Source organism: Anolis sagrei, chromosome 1, assembly GCF_037176765.1.
Source record: "Anolis sagrei isolate rAnoSag1 chromosome 1, rAnoSag1.mat, whole genome shotgun sequence".
NCBI classification, from domain to species: domain Eukaryota; kingdom Metazoa; phylum Chordata; class Lepidosauria; order Squamata; family Dactyloidae; genus Anolis; species Anolis sagrei.
The window spans coordinates 79,101,763-79,121,469 of NC_090021.1; positions in this window are offsets into that span (position 1 = coordinate 79,101,763).

Consider the following 19,707-nt stretch of genomic DNA (forward strand, 5'->3'; position numbering starts at 1 on the left):
AACTCAATTGCACTATGTTGGAAAGTACACTACCAAAGCCTCCTGAACCGCGGCTCCGATGTGGCCGAAGAGGTCCTCTCACAAATCCCGCAACAACAAACTAGGGATGAGCTTGCAGCACTGCCTAGTCTGGAAGAAGTCAGCAATGCCATCAGCCAACAAAAGAATAACAAAGCCAGTGGACTGGATGGGATCCCTGCTGAAATCTTTAAAGAGGGAGGACCTGAGCTGACACACCAACTCCACCAGCTCATAGAAAAAGTGTGGGTGACCGAGAAAATCCCAGCAGATTTCAAGGATGCCACCATCATCACCCTCTTCAAAAAAAGGGAAAGAACAGACTGCGGAAACTATCGAGGTATCTCCCTTCTAACCTCCGCTGGGAAAATCCTTGCAAGAATCCTTGCAAACTGCCTTCTGCCCCTCTCAGAAGACACCCTCCCAGAATCCCAGAACGGCTTCCGCCCCTCCAGAGGAACCGTGGACATGATCTTCACTGCACGACAGCTCCAAGAAAAATGCAGAGAACAAAATCAACCTCTGTACATGGCATTCATCGACCTTGCAAAGGCATTCGACACAGTGAATCGCAGCGCTCTCTGGACCATCCTCCAAAAAATCGGGTGCCCAAACAAATTTGTGAACATCCTGCGGCTCCTCCATGATGACATGATGGCAACAGTTTTGAACAGCAATGGCTCCCAAAGTGACCCATTTAAGGTGGAATCGGGTGTCAAACAGGGATGTGTTATTGCCCCAACTCTATTCTCCATCTTCATCACTATGATACTTCACCTTGTTGATGAGAAACTTCCCACCGGAGTGGAAATCATCTATCGGACAGATGGCAAGCTATTCAACCTCAGCAGACTGAAAGCCAAAACCAAGGTTACAACAACATCTGTTATAGAACTCCAGTATGCTGATGACAACGTCGTCTGTGTGCATTCAGAAGAAGATCTACAAGCCACTCTAAACACCTTTGCAGAAGCATATGAGAAGCTAGGCTTGTCATTGAACATTGAAAAAACCAAGGTGCTTTTCCAGCAGGCACCAGCCAACCCCTCACCAATGCCAGTGATACAGCTTAATGGTGTAACATTAGAAAATGTTGATCATTTCCACTACCTTGGCAGCCACCTCTCCACCAAAGTCAACATCGACACCGAAATACAACACCGCCTGAGCTCTGCAAGCGCAGCATTTTTCCGAATGAAGCAGAGAGTGTTTGAGGACTGGGACATCTGTAGGGATACCAAGGTGCTTGTTTATAAAGCTATTGTCCTCCCAACCCTGCTCTATACCTGTGAGACGTGGGCTGTCTACAGACGTCACATGCAACTCCTGGAATGATTCCATCAGCGCTGCCTCCGGAAAATCCTGCAAATCTCTTGGGAAGACAAGCGGACAAACGTCAGCGTGCTGGAACAAGCAAAGACCACCAGCATTGAAGCGATGGTCCTCCGCCACCAACTCCGCTGGACCGGCCATGTTGTCCGGATGCCCGACCACCGTCTCCCAAAGCAGTTGCTCTACTCCGAACTTAAGAACGGAAAACGGAATGTTGGAGGACAGGAAAAAAGATTTAAAGATGGGCTCAAAGCCAACCTTAAAAACTCTGGCATAGACTGTGAGAACTGGGAAGCCCTGGCCCTTGACCGCTCCAGCTGGAGGTCAGCTGTGACCAGCAGTGCTGCAGAATTTGAGGAGGCACAAGTGGAGGGTGAAAAAGAAAAACATGCCAAGAGGAAGGCGTGTCAAGCCAACCCCGGCCGAGACCGCCTTCCACCTGGAAACCAATGCCCTCACTGCGGAAGAAGATGCAGAGCAAGAATAGGGCTCCACAGCCACATACGCACCCACAAGAATATTGGAAGACAATCATCCTCGGAAAGCGAGGGATCACCTAAAAAAATACACAAAAGGTTTTTGTCTGATTAACCATGTCATGACTATCCCATGTTAGAATTATCATACTGAGTGAACTTCAGGCAAATAACAACAACCCTACATGGAACTTAGGAAATAAGGGCTATCTAGTCCAATGCAGGACTACACAACTAAAGCTCTCCTGAAAGATGATCATCCAATATTCAACCAAGACCTCCAAGGTGGAGGGTCCACCACTCTTCAAGGCAATCTTTAATGTGGTATCAGACATTTCTAACTGTGAAGTGCAGTTATGTTCCTAGACCACAATCTTGTGCAGTAGAAGTAGTTCTACATGTGGAACTATGCTGGCCACTCACCAACATCTGGACTTAACAAAGGCTTGCAGTGGTGGTCTGGAGGAACATCTGTCTATGGACCTGCACCAAGATACATAATGACTACGTCCTCAGATCTCTGGAGACCTTAGCCTTATATCTGGCCAAATCACTGTTTTGGGAAAGCTAATAATCAATAATCATGATGACAGTTATTCCCAAATATTGGATACCTCCATCAGATCAAAGATATGCTGGGGTATTCTTTTTGCTGTCATGAAACATGCATAGATATATGTGTTGCTTTTCGGTGTTTTAATCCTTGTACCTGGAATCCTGTGCTGTGCATTTACACATATCAGACAGAATTGATTTCATTAAAACCCACTCCAGGAAATGTGTTGAGAAGCTTGAGAACACATTTAGCATGTGTCCAGTCCACCCCTACATAATATTTCTTTCTGCACTGCCAGTCAATTTCACTGGATGATCAATGTGTACTACTTAACAAGTGGGGGGAAATTGTTGAACAGATTGAATATTAAATCTCCGAAGCAGTTGTATTAATTAATTGTTGACACTTCCCTCCACTCCTCTCTGATTCATCACAATCTATATTCTGGGAACATTGTTTCCATCCTAAATATCTTGATGTCATCTTAGATAGAACACTAGTATATAGGAAACACTGCTTGACCACCAAACACAAAGTAGCTACACGTAATAACATCCTGAGGAAACTTACTGGCAGCACATGGGGTGCAGACCCAAAATTGATAAGAACATCAGCCCTAGCCTTGTCTTACTCAACTGCCGAGTATGCCTGACCTGTTTGGCATAAGTCTGCCCATGCAAAGCAGGTGAACATAGCATTGAATGAAACATGCAAATTAATCAAAGGATGCCTTAAACCTACACCTGTTGATAAACTCTACAGAATAGCTGGCATTGTCCCCCCTGATGTGTGATGGGAAGTCGCTGCTAAATGTGAGAGAAATAATGTTGAACACTATGAAAACCATTCACTACATGGCTACCAGCCTCCTCCCAGTAGACTCAAATCAAGAAAAAGCTTTATGAGAACTATCACTCTTCTTGGCGTCCCTCCAGCAACAGCAAGGGTATCTCTCTGGGCAGCTAAACCAGGAAATCCCAACTGGATGGGAGGGTCTTCCTCCAGGGGCAAACCAAGAATGGGCAACTTGGAAGTCCCTGAACAGATTCAGAAGTTGAGTGGGTAGTTAAAAAGACAACCTGGCAAAAAGGCACTACCTAAAAGAATCCCACACTGTATGTAACTGTAGAGCAGGACAGACAACTCCGCATCTGTATGCTTGTCCACTATGTCCTGCCTCATGTACAGAGGAAGAATTGTTGGAGGCTACAGACAATGCCATTGCTTTTGCCCATTTTTGGTCAAAAGATATTTAGCCGCCTGCGCTCCTTCTATTTTTATCAGATTTATACTAATTTATGCAATGCTTTTGATATGAAATAAGTCAATTCTGAGCCCATCATAAAGACAGAATGTAGTTAGTATGCCATTATGTGGTCTATTCTGGGGGGAAATTAAAGGAGATATTGCACATACTGGAAATATACTAGTCCAATTTTAGTCACATTTTGAATAAACTCATTGAAATCAATAGTACTCTGATTAGTTACACCTAAATCTTATCTATTTCAATAGTTCTGCTCAAACTATCGGGTCTAACCCATGGGATTTAGGATCAAGACATTTAGCTCTTCCAATCTGCTGTTGTTGTGCTGTTGTCTCATTATATTTACACTTTCCTAGACCAAGAGGGAAATATGAAGATGTTCACATCCTAAAGTTGGCTTCAGAGCAGATCTTGGTATAGTTATTTTCCCCAGCTCTGCCCTAATTTGTGACCTACCATTCCTGGGATTACTGCTGGTGGCAACAAGTGAGTAAGACTTTTCAGTGGTATTTGAAAAGGGACTAAAAAACTCCCCCCATAATATTTGATGTACGCTTCTACCTGGACATATTTTTCTTCTATCACAGCTATAGTTCTTACAAATGCCGATGTATAAGCTTTAAATGTATGCTTATGCTTTGTTTGAAAATTGTTCAAAAATGGTCATTACCATAACCTTTTTTGTTGGGTTGACAAATGTGCCTATCTATAGTTTAACTGTATTTTTAATTATCCTGTTACTAACAGAACTGGCAAAGCAGAGCAGTCTCAATGCCAGTATTTTGCAGTAGTTGCTTGATAAAAACCTGCTTGTAAGGAAATGGATAGGCCTTTGTGCTAACTCGTTTATCCTGTTGGGGCAGATTTATACCTTTGTAAATGTGAAAAGCAAAGCAACTGTGCACTCGGGGTTCCTGGTTCTGTTGTTTATTACCACCCTTCACACAGTTATATGTTTTCTGAGAGACAAGATTTGCAAACCTAATTGTGTATACATTATTAAAGTTATATGCTTACTAGAATCATAGAATCATAGAATAATAGAGTTGGAAGAGACCTCGTAGGCCATCCAGTCCAACACCCTGCCAAGAAGCAGGAAAATTGCATTCAAAGCACCCCGGATAGATGGCCATCCAGCCTCTGTTTAAAAGCCTCCAAAGAAGGAGCGTCCACCACATTCGTGACAGATCTGAGTACTTCTCAAGTCCTTATTACACATTCTGTAGTCTACTTTATGTTAACCCAGGCATGGGCAAACCCAGGCGTGGGGGGCTGAAAGCAGCCCCCTGGGCTCTTTTCTCAGATCCTTCTCTCTCTCACCATCCTATCCTTCCTTCTTTTGCCTCTTTAATTCCTTCCTTCCCTCATTTGTTCTCCCTCCCTCCTTCCTTTCCTTCCACCCTTCCCCCTAACTTCCTTCCTTTCTTCCTTCCTTCCCTCCCTCCCTCTTTCCTCCCTTCTTCCCTCTCTCTGTCTTTTTCTCCCTCCCTTCCTCTTCCCTTTTGTCTTTCCTTCCTTCGCTCTTTCCTCCTTCTTTCCCTGGTTCCCTCTTTCTCCTTCTTTCTCTTTTGTCTTCCCTTCCTTCTCTCTTTTCTCTCTCCCGCCCCTCCCTCCATTCCCTTCCACTCTTCCTTCCATCCTTCTCTTCCTTTCTTCCTTCTCTTTTTCCTTCTTCCTTTCCTCCTGGGAAATGTTTAGCTGGGAAAAGAGAAGTTAGAGAGGAAACATTAGAATCATGTTTCAAGATTTAAAAGGATGTCTTATTGATGAGGAGGGGAAACTAATTTTCTGCTGCTCTGGAGACCAGGACACAAGGGAGCAATGCTTTCAAATGGTAGGGAAAGAGATTCAACTGGAAAAAATTGGAAGAACTTCCTGGCGTTCTAGCCTAAGAATTAGGCTGCCTGGGAGTGTGGTGGAGTCTCCTTCTCTGGAGGCTTTTCTGCAGAGGCTTATTTGAAGTGCTTTGTGCCTTCCTTCATGGCAGGGGGTTGGACTGGATGGCCCTTAGAGGTCTCTTCCAACTAGTATTCTAGTATTCTATTATTCTAGTATTCTATATCAGGAGTAGGCAATACAGGGCTTAATGGATACACCTTTTCTCTCTTGTCAACCATCTCATTCTGACCAAGACCAACCCTTTCGGGATCCAAACTTTTCCCACCTTTCCTTCACTTTCCTTCTGTCTGCAAAAGAGAAGAGGAAGGGGAGGAAAGGGTAGTGAGGGGACTTGGGCCTGGCCCACCCACCCCGCTCCATGTGGTCCCCATAGATAGTTTGCCCATGCCTGTGTTAACCCATGAAAAGAGGAACATCCAAGCCTCTCCACCTGCCATCTCTCTCTATAGTTTTTGTGGGCTTGGGGATGATTGCTGAAATGTTAATTTATCACTTTTTCCATCTGGTTCTGGGGGGGGGGGGGGGGGGCAAAAAAGAGAGTTATGCCATCCATGACTCAGCCAGCCGTGTTCTTGCTATTATAATATTGTTTTTTAGTCCTTGCAGTGAAGCTGCTAATATGTAGCCAGCATCAGATAAGGATGATAATCTCAGAGAAAGATACCTGCATTGCTGTTGCTTGGTGAAACTGTGCTGCAGAGACAGAATGGGTCTTTCTTCTTCTCCTGCTGCCACGTTGTGCCCTTTAAAAAAAGGGGTTTTCTTAGCTCTTATACAAACATACCCCACCATTTCATGCTGCTTTAGGGGGCACAGAAAGTATTGTGAATCCTCGGCCCCATAATAATAATAATAATAATAAGTAATAATAAAACTTTATTTGTATACCGCCCTATCTCCCCAAAGGGACTCAGGGTGGTTTCCAACATGTAGGCAAACATTTAATTGCCAGAAAGAAACCATACAAACAATTACAACAAAATAAACATTTTCAACAATATAACACCATCTAATTAAACTTAACAAACAAAATAACAACAGCTGAGTGCCACATAGTGTCCAATGTGTATGCCTTGTCCTGGTATAGTTGCTTGAGGCATTTTGTCATGCCATTGATCTGTTTCTGACTTATGCCATGCACATCTGGTTTGAAACATTAGAATGAATATGCAAAACAGCCTAATTTTATTCTCACAATTTTTGTAAATTTGCTTCTTCTACGCTCTAGTGGTAAGCACACACTTTCTGGGGTGGGTGTCCAGATGCTCTCACAGGACCCCTCCCCCAAAGCCCCAAGACCCCTTTGAAAAGTAAAACTTACCCAGATTCCAGTACACTCTCAGAGCAGTGACCCCCCCCCCCCCCCCAAAAAACTCTCCTGGCACATCATTTCTACATGCTGGGAGAGCTGCTCTGAGAGTGTACTGGAGGCCAAGTAAGTTTTCTTTACTTTTCAAAGGGCTTTGGGGGCTTTGGGGGAGGGGGTGGATATTCCCACAGTAAATTAGTCCAGAAAATTGTGGGAATGGTGTCTGGGCTGCAGTCCAGACACCGGAAATAGTGGGTTTATCCTGCGCCTTTCAAGAAGACCTCAAGGCTTGTGTGGGTTCATAGGAGGAAATGTAGTCAACTTAGTTGACTACATCTCCTCCTATGAACCCTAAATGGACCCAAACCATTTAGGGCTTTATAGGCTAAAGCCATCACCTTGAATTGTGCCCAGAAACAAACTAGTAGCCAGTGCAGGGGGGAGGGTGGCTCGCTCCCTGTATCCGGCTCCTGTAAGCAATCTGGCAGCTGATCTTTGAACCAGTTTGCCGTTTCCAAACACTTTTCTGGGGCAGCCCCACATACAGCGAATTACAGTAGTCTAATCTGGATGTGACCAAGATGTCCACCATCATGCCCAGATCAGACTTTTCAAGGTATGGGCACAACTGATGCACAAGCTTTAGCTGTGCAAAGGCTCTCCCAGCCACCACTGACACCTGGGCCTCTAGAGTCAGTGCTGAGTTCAGGAGGACCCCCAGACTGCAGACCTGTGTGACATTCAGGGAGAGTGTGACCCCGTCCAGTACAGTTGCAACCCTATACCCTGATTGGCCTTACAACTGATCAGGAGTACAACTGTCTTGCCAGGATTCAAATTCAATATGAGTGCCATAGCCATAGGCAGCTAAAAACAACATCTGATATGGTACAAACCCAGAACTCTGATTCTACCACTGAAATCCAAGCTACTCAGCTTGAATGATTTTGGCTATTATCAAAATATTAGATACAACTTTAGTGGATAAACTAAGTAAGTGGAGAGTTTTGCTTAAGGGTAGATGCAACATTGTATTCAAGGCAGAAATTCATCTGGCTGTAACCATTTACAAAAATTGCAGATTTACTAAAAATATTGGTAGGTTTCTCCACCTGAATATACTTACACCCACCGAATAACCCCAATTCATAAAGAGAGTGGGAGTGATTTAAGATAAGAGTCCATTCCAAAGGTCTCTCTGAATCATTTCCAAAAGCAGTTATTACATGGCAAATCAGATGTGACATTTAGGCTTTCATTGCCTGTGCTCTGTTTATGTATAAAGTCTAGGGATATGCTTTTACCTTTAGGCATAAAGTTCTGAGGTTATGGTCGTTGTGTGATAATTGTAGTGTGAAAGGTCCTGAATGGTGGGTTCTTTTCTTAGTTATTCCAGACTCTTCTCTGAGATTCCTGACTCTGAAACTTAAGATAAGGGAGAACCGGGGGGAAATGATTGAAGCAATATAATGAGAAGAGTAAAATGATGCTGACAATTCCATTTTGCTTTTCACTTCTTTTCCCTCATAGATTCCTCACTTTATTCATGACTGAAGTGAGCACATAAAATGGAACATTTTCCACTGTTGCCAGGATTAATTTGTCCCACAAAACTCTCAAGAAAGGGTGTTTAGCAGTCGCAGACTATCCAGCAGAGGGCACTCAAAACAGATGTTTTGCTACTCTTCATATTTACTAAAGAATGACGTGTACCAGAATTTTTCAAATCAGTGTTGCAGATGTATATATTAAACATACATAGTGTACTTGTAAGAAGGCAATAAGTTATTGGTCTGACATTTATATGTTAATCTAATCTAAAAAAATTAAAACTATGGGTTGTTGTAGGTTTTTCAGGCTATATGGCCATGTGAGGTCTGTTGGAAACTAGGAAAATTGGGTTTATATATCTATGGAATGTCCAGGGTGGGAGAAACAGACCTCACTACCTCTGATGATGCCTGCCATAGATGCAGGTGAAACGTCAGGAGAGAATGCTTCCAGAACATGGCCATATAGTCCGAAAAACCTTCAACAACCCAGTGATTCTGGCCATGAAAGCCTTCGACAATAAATTAAAAGTATATTTTCCAGTGTCAACAGAAATGCTTTCATTGGGCATTATGGATAAAGAATTAGACAACAAATATGGTTTATTTACTTGATAATTGGCAATAGTAGCAAGTTTATCATTTGTTTACTTAGAAACAGAATGGAGCATCAATGAGGAAAGAATGGATTGTTAAAACTGCTAGTTAGCCCAATTATCCAAATTAATGTGGATTCTAAAGATGATGTCAACTGGAAACTTTCTGAAAGACTGGAAACTATTTATGGAACTTTTGAGGAATAAGAAATCTAATAATGTAATAATATGTGGCTATGGTTATTAGTGATATATTGGATTATTAAGATGATTTCGTAATGGTAGAAAAATATATTTTCCTTGTTTTCATTACAGCAAAGATTAGGGGTTGTATTAGTTATATGTACTCCCCCTGCCTTTTCCCTCTTTTTTTGCTTTCTGTTTCTTTGTTTTTGAATGTCAGTTATTTCAATTGTGAATTAAATTGTTCATGCTATAAATTAATTTAAAAATTCCACCAGAGGGCACTCCAAACAATTGTTTAATTACTCTTTAAAATCTACTAAGGAGGACATGGGAAGTTAAATAGGCCGCAACTTGATACAACATTTTAGTTCATTAACTGCTTTCAAAATATGGATTTATTTAAATGGAAGGCATCTGACAGGAAAAGATCTTATACACAATGCATATAAATTAAGAGCCATAAACAATGATTACATTTTACTTAGCATATTATAAGTTACATTTTTTCCCAAAAATCCAAAATAATGCACAACATTTTAATCACAATAATGCAAAAAAGTATTTTATGTAACAGCAGAAACAGGAATGTTTACCTGTCTTTAGATTGAATAAATAACTATTCAGATTGTAGAAAATGTGTTGGCACCATATGATCATAGCAATGTGTGATTGCCCCATCAACTATATTTCAGGCATTTTGACTCAATGGGACTTACTTCTGAGTAAAGAAATGCTGTCAGATTAATTCAACATATGACTCATAGAACGGATTATTGGGATACCAATTTAAGCACATTGCCACCTAGTGAATTATACCATATACAGACCCTATAGCTACACACCTCTCTTTGATACAAAGAAATAGTTTAAGAAATAATTTCATGATTAAAGAAACCTTTGCTGTTGAAACACCTGGAATTTCAGATAATTGCCCACACATTTCTCGGTTCCACAAAGCCCCTGAAATATTCAAGTGGAAGGAATGACAACCTGAGTTGATGACCAGACTGGCAGTCATACAACAATCTGGCAGTCATGCAACATGGATATAAATTGTCTTCAAAATAATTTTATGTTTTTTTATGTCATGTACGACTTGGCAAAAGTTGTTTTTCATCTGGAAGATGTCCAGGTTTGATATACATGTGCTGGAGGAACAGGCAGTAAAATGCCAAGGTGATAGAATGTGTGTGTGTGTCACTTCAGACAAAAGTAGATGACTATTTCCTAGTTGCAGCCACACCTTGACATCCACACCCTAGTCAATGTTTAAAGTGTCCAGTTGTCATAATCTTCAGTGAACAGGCTACAGCTTGTGCAAAGAGGATCAAAAATTTATTTGGGGGAAAATAGATATTGATAGGAAAAATCTATTTATGGAAGACAAGGTTATCAAGAACTACCAGTTGTGTTGTCTTTTTGTGGCTTCTAGGTGCACCTGAGTGCCAGTCATTAGGGAGTGGCACTGGAAAAAGGGCACGCTTTCTCATGTCATGCCTTAGAGACAATGAACATTTGTTTAGCCACTATATCAAACTGAATGTTGGACTAGCCAAGGATGCCTTTTGGGAAGACTTTTAAAAAGACAATAGGCCTACATATTTATCAGTGTGCTCTCAGATAGGAAAATGAGCCCAACCTGGGCCAGGACAGGAAGCATAACATAGAACTAGTTTCTCAAGAAGAAGACAACTGTGTCTTTCATAGAATTACTTGTTCCACAAGTGGCTCAATAACCTCTATGTACATGAAAGTGACAAAAGAGCAGCAGGAGGAGTGTGGACTTTCATTTTAATTCCTGGCTTTCAGTAAGTACTCATAGCCACAGCTTTATGGGAAGGGTGGTGTGGTTTAGCACTGGCACAGGCAATTTCTTAATACATCTCTACCAAAGTGCCTTGTGTTTGAGGACTCTGCCCCCCATGTTCACACAAGCCAGATGTTCATGAAAAGGTGGCTCAGAGACAGCCATATTGCTCTCCCAATGGTTTCTCCATCTACCTGTTGCTTTAGCTTTCCAGTTCTTTATGTTTTCCTCACTATCACATCTTCTAATACAATTCCTCTGGCAGAACAATAGGATCTCTGTCCTCTCAATTTGGGGAGATAAGTGCTAAACCAGCCATTAGGGAAACAATTCTCTACATGCAGTGCTGAGTTGTCAAAAATATGAATGAATTAAAATGTGCTGTAACAAGACTCATTTTTTTCAAGGTTGATGAGTCACTCCCAGTTAAAGACTTGTTGAGTTTCATTCCCATTTGTAATGCAATACATGACATGTTGTGACGAACACATGCCGAGTATTTGTACTGTGAGAATTTTAAAATAATAGAAATGTTTAAGGCCCATGGTTTAACTTTGAATCTATTTTCAAGAGTTCATTTCAGATCTGCAGAATGTTCATACTTGCTAATATTTCCGTTGCTATGGATTCAAGAAATGAGGAGATACTAAGGAAATTTTCATTAGCATCCAGTTTGTCAAACATATCCAGTAATAGTCAAATGCCTTTTTGAAAAACAAACCTGTCACATAAATTTGTTAGCCAAGAAGAATCTTGCCTAAGTGCATTTGAACCTGGAGAATACGGATAATTCCTAGATTCCATATTCAATGCTATATTTATATACAGAGAGAAACTAAGCTGTGCCTATGAATGATGCTGTACTGGAGCCATACAATTGAAATAACGAAAAAAGTTATGTTATTCAACACTGGGACGCCACTGGAAGTTCAGATAAATGACCTCTCTTGGCTTTGGAAGCAAGAAAACACCCCCTGCCGAGTAGCACTGCCAGCTTCTCCTTTCCTCTCACCTTCAAGGTAAAGGTAAAGACATGGCTCTGTACACAAGTGTTTGCAGAATGAATCAGTATGGTTATGACACAATCTGAATAAGGATTATGAGCATGGATTATGGATGAATGGAATCGTGCACTTTATATGTTTAAATCTATTATTATTCTATGTTTTTTTATTGTTTAACTGTTCTGTTTTTAGTATATGGGATACAGGCCTGTAGCCAGGGGGAGGGAGTTAGGGGTTCAACCCCCCCCCCCTCGAAATTTTTTCAGGTTAAAAAAACCCTGGTTTTTAACTGGTTAACCAAATCCCCATGCTAAGTCTATGAGATGCAAAAAATTAAGAGTCCCTCCAGAACTGCAAGCACTATCTTAAGCAAATATTGACCATTTATTCACACTGTCATTACTTGCAGCAATAGCCGATGTAGCAAAGCAACCAACTGGGAGGCCAGACTTGATGGAGGTGGTTGACAGGGGCGGAGCTGCAGCCTTTGGAGGCTGCTCTGCCCCCTGCTGTGCTCTTTGCTTCAGCGTGAGCTAGGAGGCAGGTTTCAATCCCCCCCCCCCGAAATTTTCAACCCTCCCTGAAATTAAAAAAAAACAAAAACAAAAAAACAAACCCTGATTTTTTTTTTCTGGCTACGGCCCTGATGGGATAGGTTTTATGACTGTGTTTTAAGTGGCATTGAATCTTGCCAGAGTTGTAAGCCACCTTGAGTTCCCCTACGAGGGTGAGAAAGGTGGGGTATAAATGAAGCAATTAAATTCTTCCAATAAAAGAACTTTATGAAGTTTCCCACCATATTGTACACCAATCACAAGCTGTCAACAGGACAACAATGAATGCATCTTGAACCAATGAAACTATGGATCATAATTTAGACCAATTAAAGTGATGTCTGTTTATAAAATGTCTATGCCTGTGAATGTGAGGCATGTCAGATCTGGGAAAATCCCCTTGGTATCCTTCCTTGTCCAACTAAAGAATAAAGCAGTCTCTGACTTTGCCCTCTACTCTGTGTGTATTGCTTTTTCCCCAACTGTAGTGGTACTGAAATTATAAAAGCATTTTTATGAGTGCATTGCATTGTATTTTTATATTTATATTGGTTCCTTCTTTCTCTCATAGTCCTTTAAAAATGCACATTTTTGGTAGGTCAATCTGTTTTCCTTTTGTACACTGTATACTGATGGTTGCTGTGTGTCTTCAAGTAATTTTCAACTCATGGGGACTCTCAGGCAAATCTATCATGGAAAGTTCTTTATTTTTTATTTTTAGATGTTGAACATTTTAAATAAATTTTAAATACTCGAAATCTCAACATTTTCAACACAAGAGTACTCATAGCATGGTAACTGTCTCGGTTTTCATGAAATAAGTTTTACACATTTTTTTCTGTCCCAAGCAAAAAGAGAATATATATTTCTGTATCCTGACAGTATAAAAGTAAATATCCCTCTGAACAAGTAATTAGTTCATATTTAAAAATGCGTTAAATATGGCACAGTCAAGTAACGTAAAGCACTTTCAATTCTTGATTTTAGATTGCCAAATCAACTCTTGATTTTAGCTCTATTGAATTCCGCTTCCTGTGCAAGCATTAATGCTTTTCCAGGAAGCAGAATCCAGCAGTCCCTACCTTTGTCCTTCATTTCCATTCTCACATTTGTAAAACTTAATCTGTATATAAAACATGCCATGTAACCTTTCATGTTTTCTTTATGGCTACCGTTAGACAAAAATGGACAACTCTATTATTAATGGAAAAAACAAATTGATTTATCATTCCATAGAAGTGCTAGAACGAAGAATGCTGTATCTGATGTTTCTCATACTTAAAGTCTCAGACAGTACTTCTTAACATTCATCTTAATTAAACATTAATTTTCGCTTTCCCTGAGAAGTACAGAAATACATATACAATGGAAAAGAAAGTCACACCAAATAATCCCAAAGGATTCTTCTTCATGTCTTTCTTCTAGAGGAAATTGAGCAATATGTTAGAAATTTATATTTTAAAATACTCAAACTATCAATTTTAAAGAGATTTTAAACTTTAATATTTTTTCAATATTTTTATGGATCTCAATCCAAATTTTTTTTGCCTTCTTGCAGAGCCATCACATATGGAAAAATGATCCCGTTGCTTGTTTGCATTTCCAACAAGTATTTTTTAATTGTGGCTGCATTTTGGTTTTTTGACAGGTGTCATAGATAATTGATAAAACATTTTGCAGAAAATTTCCAGAAGTGAATAGTTTCTGAATATTTTTATTTTTACTCTCCAGAGGTGTTCCCACTCATCTATGCTGATTGAACGGCCAATATTTTTGGCCCATTTTATCATCCATTCCTTGACATTATGGAAGGTTTTTGATTAGTTTTGGTCAGATGTTTGCCGCCGAGTCTGAGAGAGTGTGACTTACCCACAGTACCAAGTGGGTTTCCAGGTCTGAGTGGAGATTCAAGTCCTGGAATCAATAGTCTGAGCTCAGAGCACAAACCACTACCCAATGCTGTCTCTCATAAACATTAGGAAGAATTTCCTAATAGCTGTTTGACAGTGGGTCCTCTCTGAAGGTTTTTAAACAAAGGTTGGATAGTTGTTCTTTTCCAATGCTAGCACCAGGGGCGACTCAACCCATTATGCAAAGTAAGCATTTGCAGTATAGTTGATTTTGCCCAGGGATGCTCTTGAGGCGCTCTTGGGGGAAAATAGACCTTGACATATGCAAGTTGTAGTTACTGGGAAGTATAGTTCACCTACAATCAAAGAGCATTCTGAACTCCACCAATGATGGAATTGAACCAAATATGGCGCACAGAATACTGTTTGCTTACCATTGAAAATTACCTAGGGCCGCCTCTGGCTAGCACTATATAAATAAATGAAAAAGATGAAAGTAGGATTGGAAGAGAAAGGCAGGCAGGCAAGCAGGCAGGTAGGCTGGACAAAGGACAAAAAAGAAGAGGAGTATGTATATCAGGGCTAGGCAAAGTACATTCCATTGGACACATGCAGTGCCCAGGCCTGTTTCTATGGCCTCCAGGAAGCCTCTAGAATACTCTCCATTTAGTACCAGAGCAGTGTTGCTGGGAGGCTATACAATTCCGCAAACCTCAGTGCTGGTTTTCAGATTCACATATACACACACCCTTTCTGGAATTTCCACATGCTCTGAGAAGCAAAGCATTCTCATTTGTACCATAGTACTTTGCCCTACTATGTATTCTGTGGCCTAGAAACAATAGTTAGTTTTTTTGGGAGAGCTGAGCATGTGTAAAAATATGATTTGTTGAGTCCCATTGCTTTGAAAAAGCAAGGAATCTGAACACCACGGAGATGACTCTGTGAGCTGGGAATGTATGACGGATAGAAAGCTTGCAGAAAGCTGTCTGGTAGATTTGATGAGGGAGGAAATAAGGGGGATGGTAGACTTGGTTTGGTCTGGAAAATGTACCTTTTGCTAATTCTCTTCTAATCTTCACATGTCCATATGAGTACATAAAAATCAACATTTCTAGATAAGGTCACAACTGCATAAATGGAAAAAGCTGCCTAGATTCCGCAGAAACCTGCATGCCACACAGTTACAATGCCATGAATTCACTTTAACTTCCATGGCTTGGGCCTTTGGAATCATAGGATTTGTGATTTCATTTAGGATTCTGTCAGAAGGCTCCCCTAATGCCTCTGTTTACATTACATACCCAGTATTCCACAACATGCAGCCAGGGTGGTTGAAGTAGAATCATACTACTATAAAGGCATAACTCAAAAGTGTGCCTTGACTTGTACTTCAAAGTGCAGGAGTATTGAATCAGCTCCATGGTCCTTATATGATTTGGTATAAAGCAGCTTTGAGCCATGTTACAGAAGGGGGATACTCCAGAACTTTACCAGAACTCCAGAGCATTCAGCTCTGGATTACACAACTTATTACTCACCATCCCACTTTCTCCAGGCTGAAGATGTTCAGGGAGAGGGGATGGCACCTCCCTACCTTTCCTTAATTTTAACTTAGCAGTGCCCACTGGAGATGAAAAGAGTGGCAGACAATCCTTGACACCTGGAGTGATGATACTGAGAGTATCAATGAGACTGGAGAGGAGAACTACTCCCCTGTCACCTCAGCACTCTGAATATCGCCACTCTAGATGCCAAGTTGTGTCCGCCACCATTTTCATGTCTAGTGGGTAGTGTTGAGGTAATATTGAGGGGGCAAATTGAGTGAGTGGCGCTAAACTTGTTTGGACACCATGTAGCCACCATCCAGCTGTTGGGGCTATTTGGGAGCATGGAGTGTAGCCTCCATGCAGCTCCTGAGCTGGCTCAGGTGGACAGTGTAGCCTCTAGAGATCAGCTTCATGATATCTGCCATCAAGATGCACCCTCAGTTAACAAATCTATGAGGAGTGATGCCATTTTTATACATTTTATGCCTACAAAACCTTTTTATCCTCCTTGTCTTTGGTGTAGTTGGAATTGTTTAAGTTACAATATTATTGTGAGGATGATACAGAAAAAATAACAGATTTTCAATATCCAGTTGCAGCAGGATGGCTTCAAGAAGCATCGCTATAAAGAATAGGATTTTGTGCCAGCTGATCAGACTGTAGCTCTGTGTGCCTGCCTGCAACGGAAAGGCAAACAGCAGCTGCCTGCAGAACCCTTTATTGAGTAGGCATGGACAGCAAACAAAGAAACATTGGGAGAGCACATTAACCTGCCTCATCAATTACTCCCAGCATGTCAAAGTGATGATGATGATGGTGGTGAGATGGTGTAAGAGTAGTAGTATTACTTAAGAATTTGGCCACTAAATGGAAATCCAAAAAGTAGAGAAAGAAAATGTCATTTCTGACTGAATTTTGGAAGAAATCTTTAAATCTTCTAGAACAATGGTTCTCAACCCATGGGTCCCCAGATGTTTTGGCCTTCAACTCCCAGAAATTCTAACAGCTGGTAAACTGGCTGGGATTTCTGGGAGTTGTGGGCCAAAACACCTGAGGACCCACAGGTTGAGAACACTGTTCCAGAAGTTGTAGCATGTTTGTCTTTACTGATTCAAAGCTTACCTGAACTGGACACTTCATTTTCATTTTTTTCTGCCTCTAGTCCTAAATTTCCTATATTAAATTTCCCATTACAGAAGTAATGCCAAGAAACACATGTATTTTATTAGCTGGGTATACCTGCAATTACATAGTTTGAAAAGGCCTCCGAGACAACAGGGATTCCTCAAGAAATGTCTAACATTCAAAAGCCTGGAAAATATAGTTGATAAGAATATCTTTATAAAATTATTTATGACATATCCTTTGACACACAAAGAGCTTGTAAAGTGACAGATTATCTATATAAATAATTGCAACTGCAAATGATACAGGACAAAAATAATACTTTAGAGGTATCAGAATTATGTTTAAAAATCATTATAATCTTATTTTTAAAATGTTAACAGCCCTTGTACATTAAAATTGTGCCTTCAAGCTGCCAGTTAACTTATGCAATGAATTTCACAAGATTTTCAAATGCCAAAAATATTCAGAAGTACTGTATTTTATTGCATAATAATTACACCCCCACCATTGCCATGCTTCTCAAAGCCACCCTGCTTCAACTAAATAATGAAAATCTGTTATTTTTCTTTATCATCCCCACAATATTATTGGTGTTGAAAGAAACCATTCCAGCTAGATAGAGGGCAAGGAAGAAAAGGGGGACTGATAGTGGAGAAATAGATGCAACGGTTATGCGAAGATTATTATGTGGTGAAAAAAAGTCCCACTTGATGGGCTTTTTTTACCACATAATTGTCATCTGAGGGCACATCAATGTGGGTGGGTGATGCTTCACCCACTGGTACAGCTGTGCCTTCAAAGGAGCAGCTGCGTGGGTTAGTGGAGCATCACACGTCCATACACATCCATACAGCTGTGGCTTTAAAGGGGAAATTGTATGGGTGTGTGAGTGGAGCATGAATTCATGGATCTTTCCATTTTGATGTTGTGGGGTTTGACTTGGTTCCCAGCTGAGTCAAGCCCCACAGAACCAAAATGTTGCACCCTGGGTTCACTCACCCAGGAGAGTGAATTAGGGGTGAGACTATTACATGGCAAATTGCAAAATTCTGTTTTTGCCTTCCCTAAAATAAGTGTGCGATTATTATGCAACTAAACACATTCGTTTTTCCAATTTTTAAAATCCAGAAGAAATCAGGAAATCTCAATTACTCCGGATTAATCAGAGGCATAATTTGGACACCTCTGGTTAACCTGGAACCCATCACGGGTTTTGGGCCTGTGTGGAAGGGGTCTAATTTACTACAACAACCTGAAACTATTCAGATAATCCCAGATCCAGAAAACACATTTACTGGGGATGAGCTCATATTAGTGCTATAGAATGGAGACTTTCCTCTATCACTCAGTTTGCTTTTGCAAAATTTAAAGAAATTTAGTTTCAGCTGGGCCTTTGAAATTCTCAGCTAGAGAGGTCCTGGCTTTTCAAAACTACATTTCCCAGAATTCTGCAGCAGCAAACTGGGCCATAGGGAGATGAAAGTGATCTCGTTCCCTGGGAGTGCCATCTCATTAGAACATAGTGTCTCTCCTCCTGCCAACTCATAGCACTGTGTCCAGACAACAATTCAAGATTTCAGTTGCTTCCTTAGCAACATATCCTCCCAACATTTCATACATGAAAAAGGAATCATATGTGGTCAGGCAATATAAGAATATGGGTAAGATAATAAGATAATAATAATTACTTTATTCTCCTATCCTGCCACCATCTCCCCAAAGGGACTCAGGGTGGCTTACATGGGAACCAAGCCCAGCATAGAACAAGTAATAGTAACACAATTAAAACATATAATAATAAAATATAGTTAAAACAATAAAACCAGATGGTAAAACATTATAAGAAGACATCAACTGACATCAACAACCAGTAGCCAGGGAAAAGTGGGCAAAATGGTTCTAGTGGGGAAGAATAAACAAGCTTGGACAGCAGTTTGGTTTTGCCTAAATTTCCCCCTTTCTTCTCTTTTCCCCACTGACTGAATTGACTACAATCTATTGCATCCTGAACTCAGTTTGTAGCATTTGAAGCAGAAAGGGAATGTGGGAGGAGTAGAAAAAACAGATTTTCAAAGTAGTTAAAAAAGTGGCAGGACAGATTAATTGTGACTGTTCCTGCTAAATCAAGGCAATTAGATTGTTAGTAGCCCCAAAAGATAAATAGGATGTGGAATGCTTCTTAAGCAAAACATGATTAGCAGCTTGCTCTTAAATACCTTTCCTCAGAAGTAATACCCCCTTGATTTCAATGGAATTTAATTTCCAGAGAATCTCTTTGTGCATATGTCAAATTGTAGGACTTACTTTTAGGCCTTGACTGCTAATGTATATCATTAATAAAAGTCATTTACCCAGAACTTGGATGCGTTACTGTGGGGGCATCTCCACTGTAGAATTAATTCAGTATGACACAATTTTAACTGCCTTTGCTCAATGCTATGGAATCTTGGAAGCTGTAGTTTTACAAGGTCTTTAGCCTTCTCAGCCAAAGAGTCCTAGTCCCATGATTCAACGGCATTAAGCTATTGAAGTTAAAGTGGTATGGAACTACATTAACTCTACAGCGTAGAGTTTTTATGCTTGGTGGGAGACTGTCAAAATTGGGGGGGGGGGTTGTGCATTTAC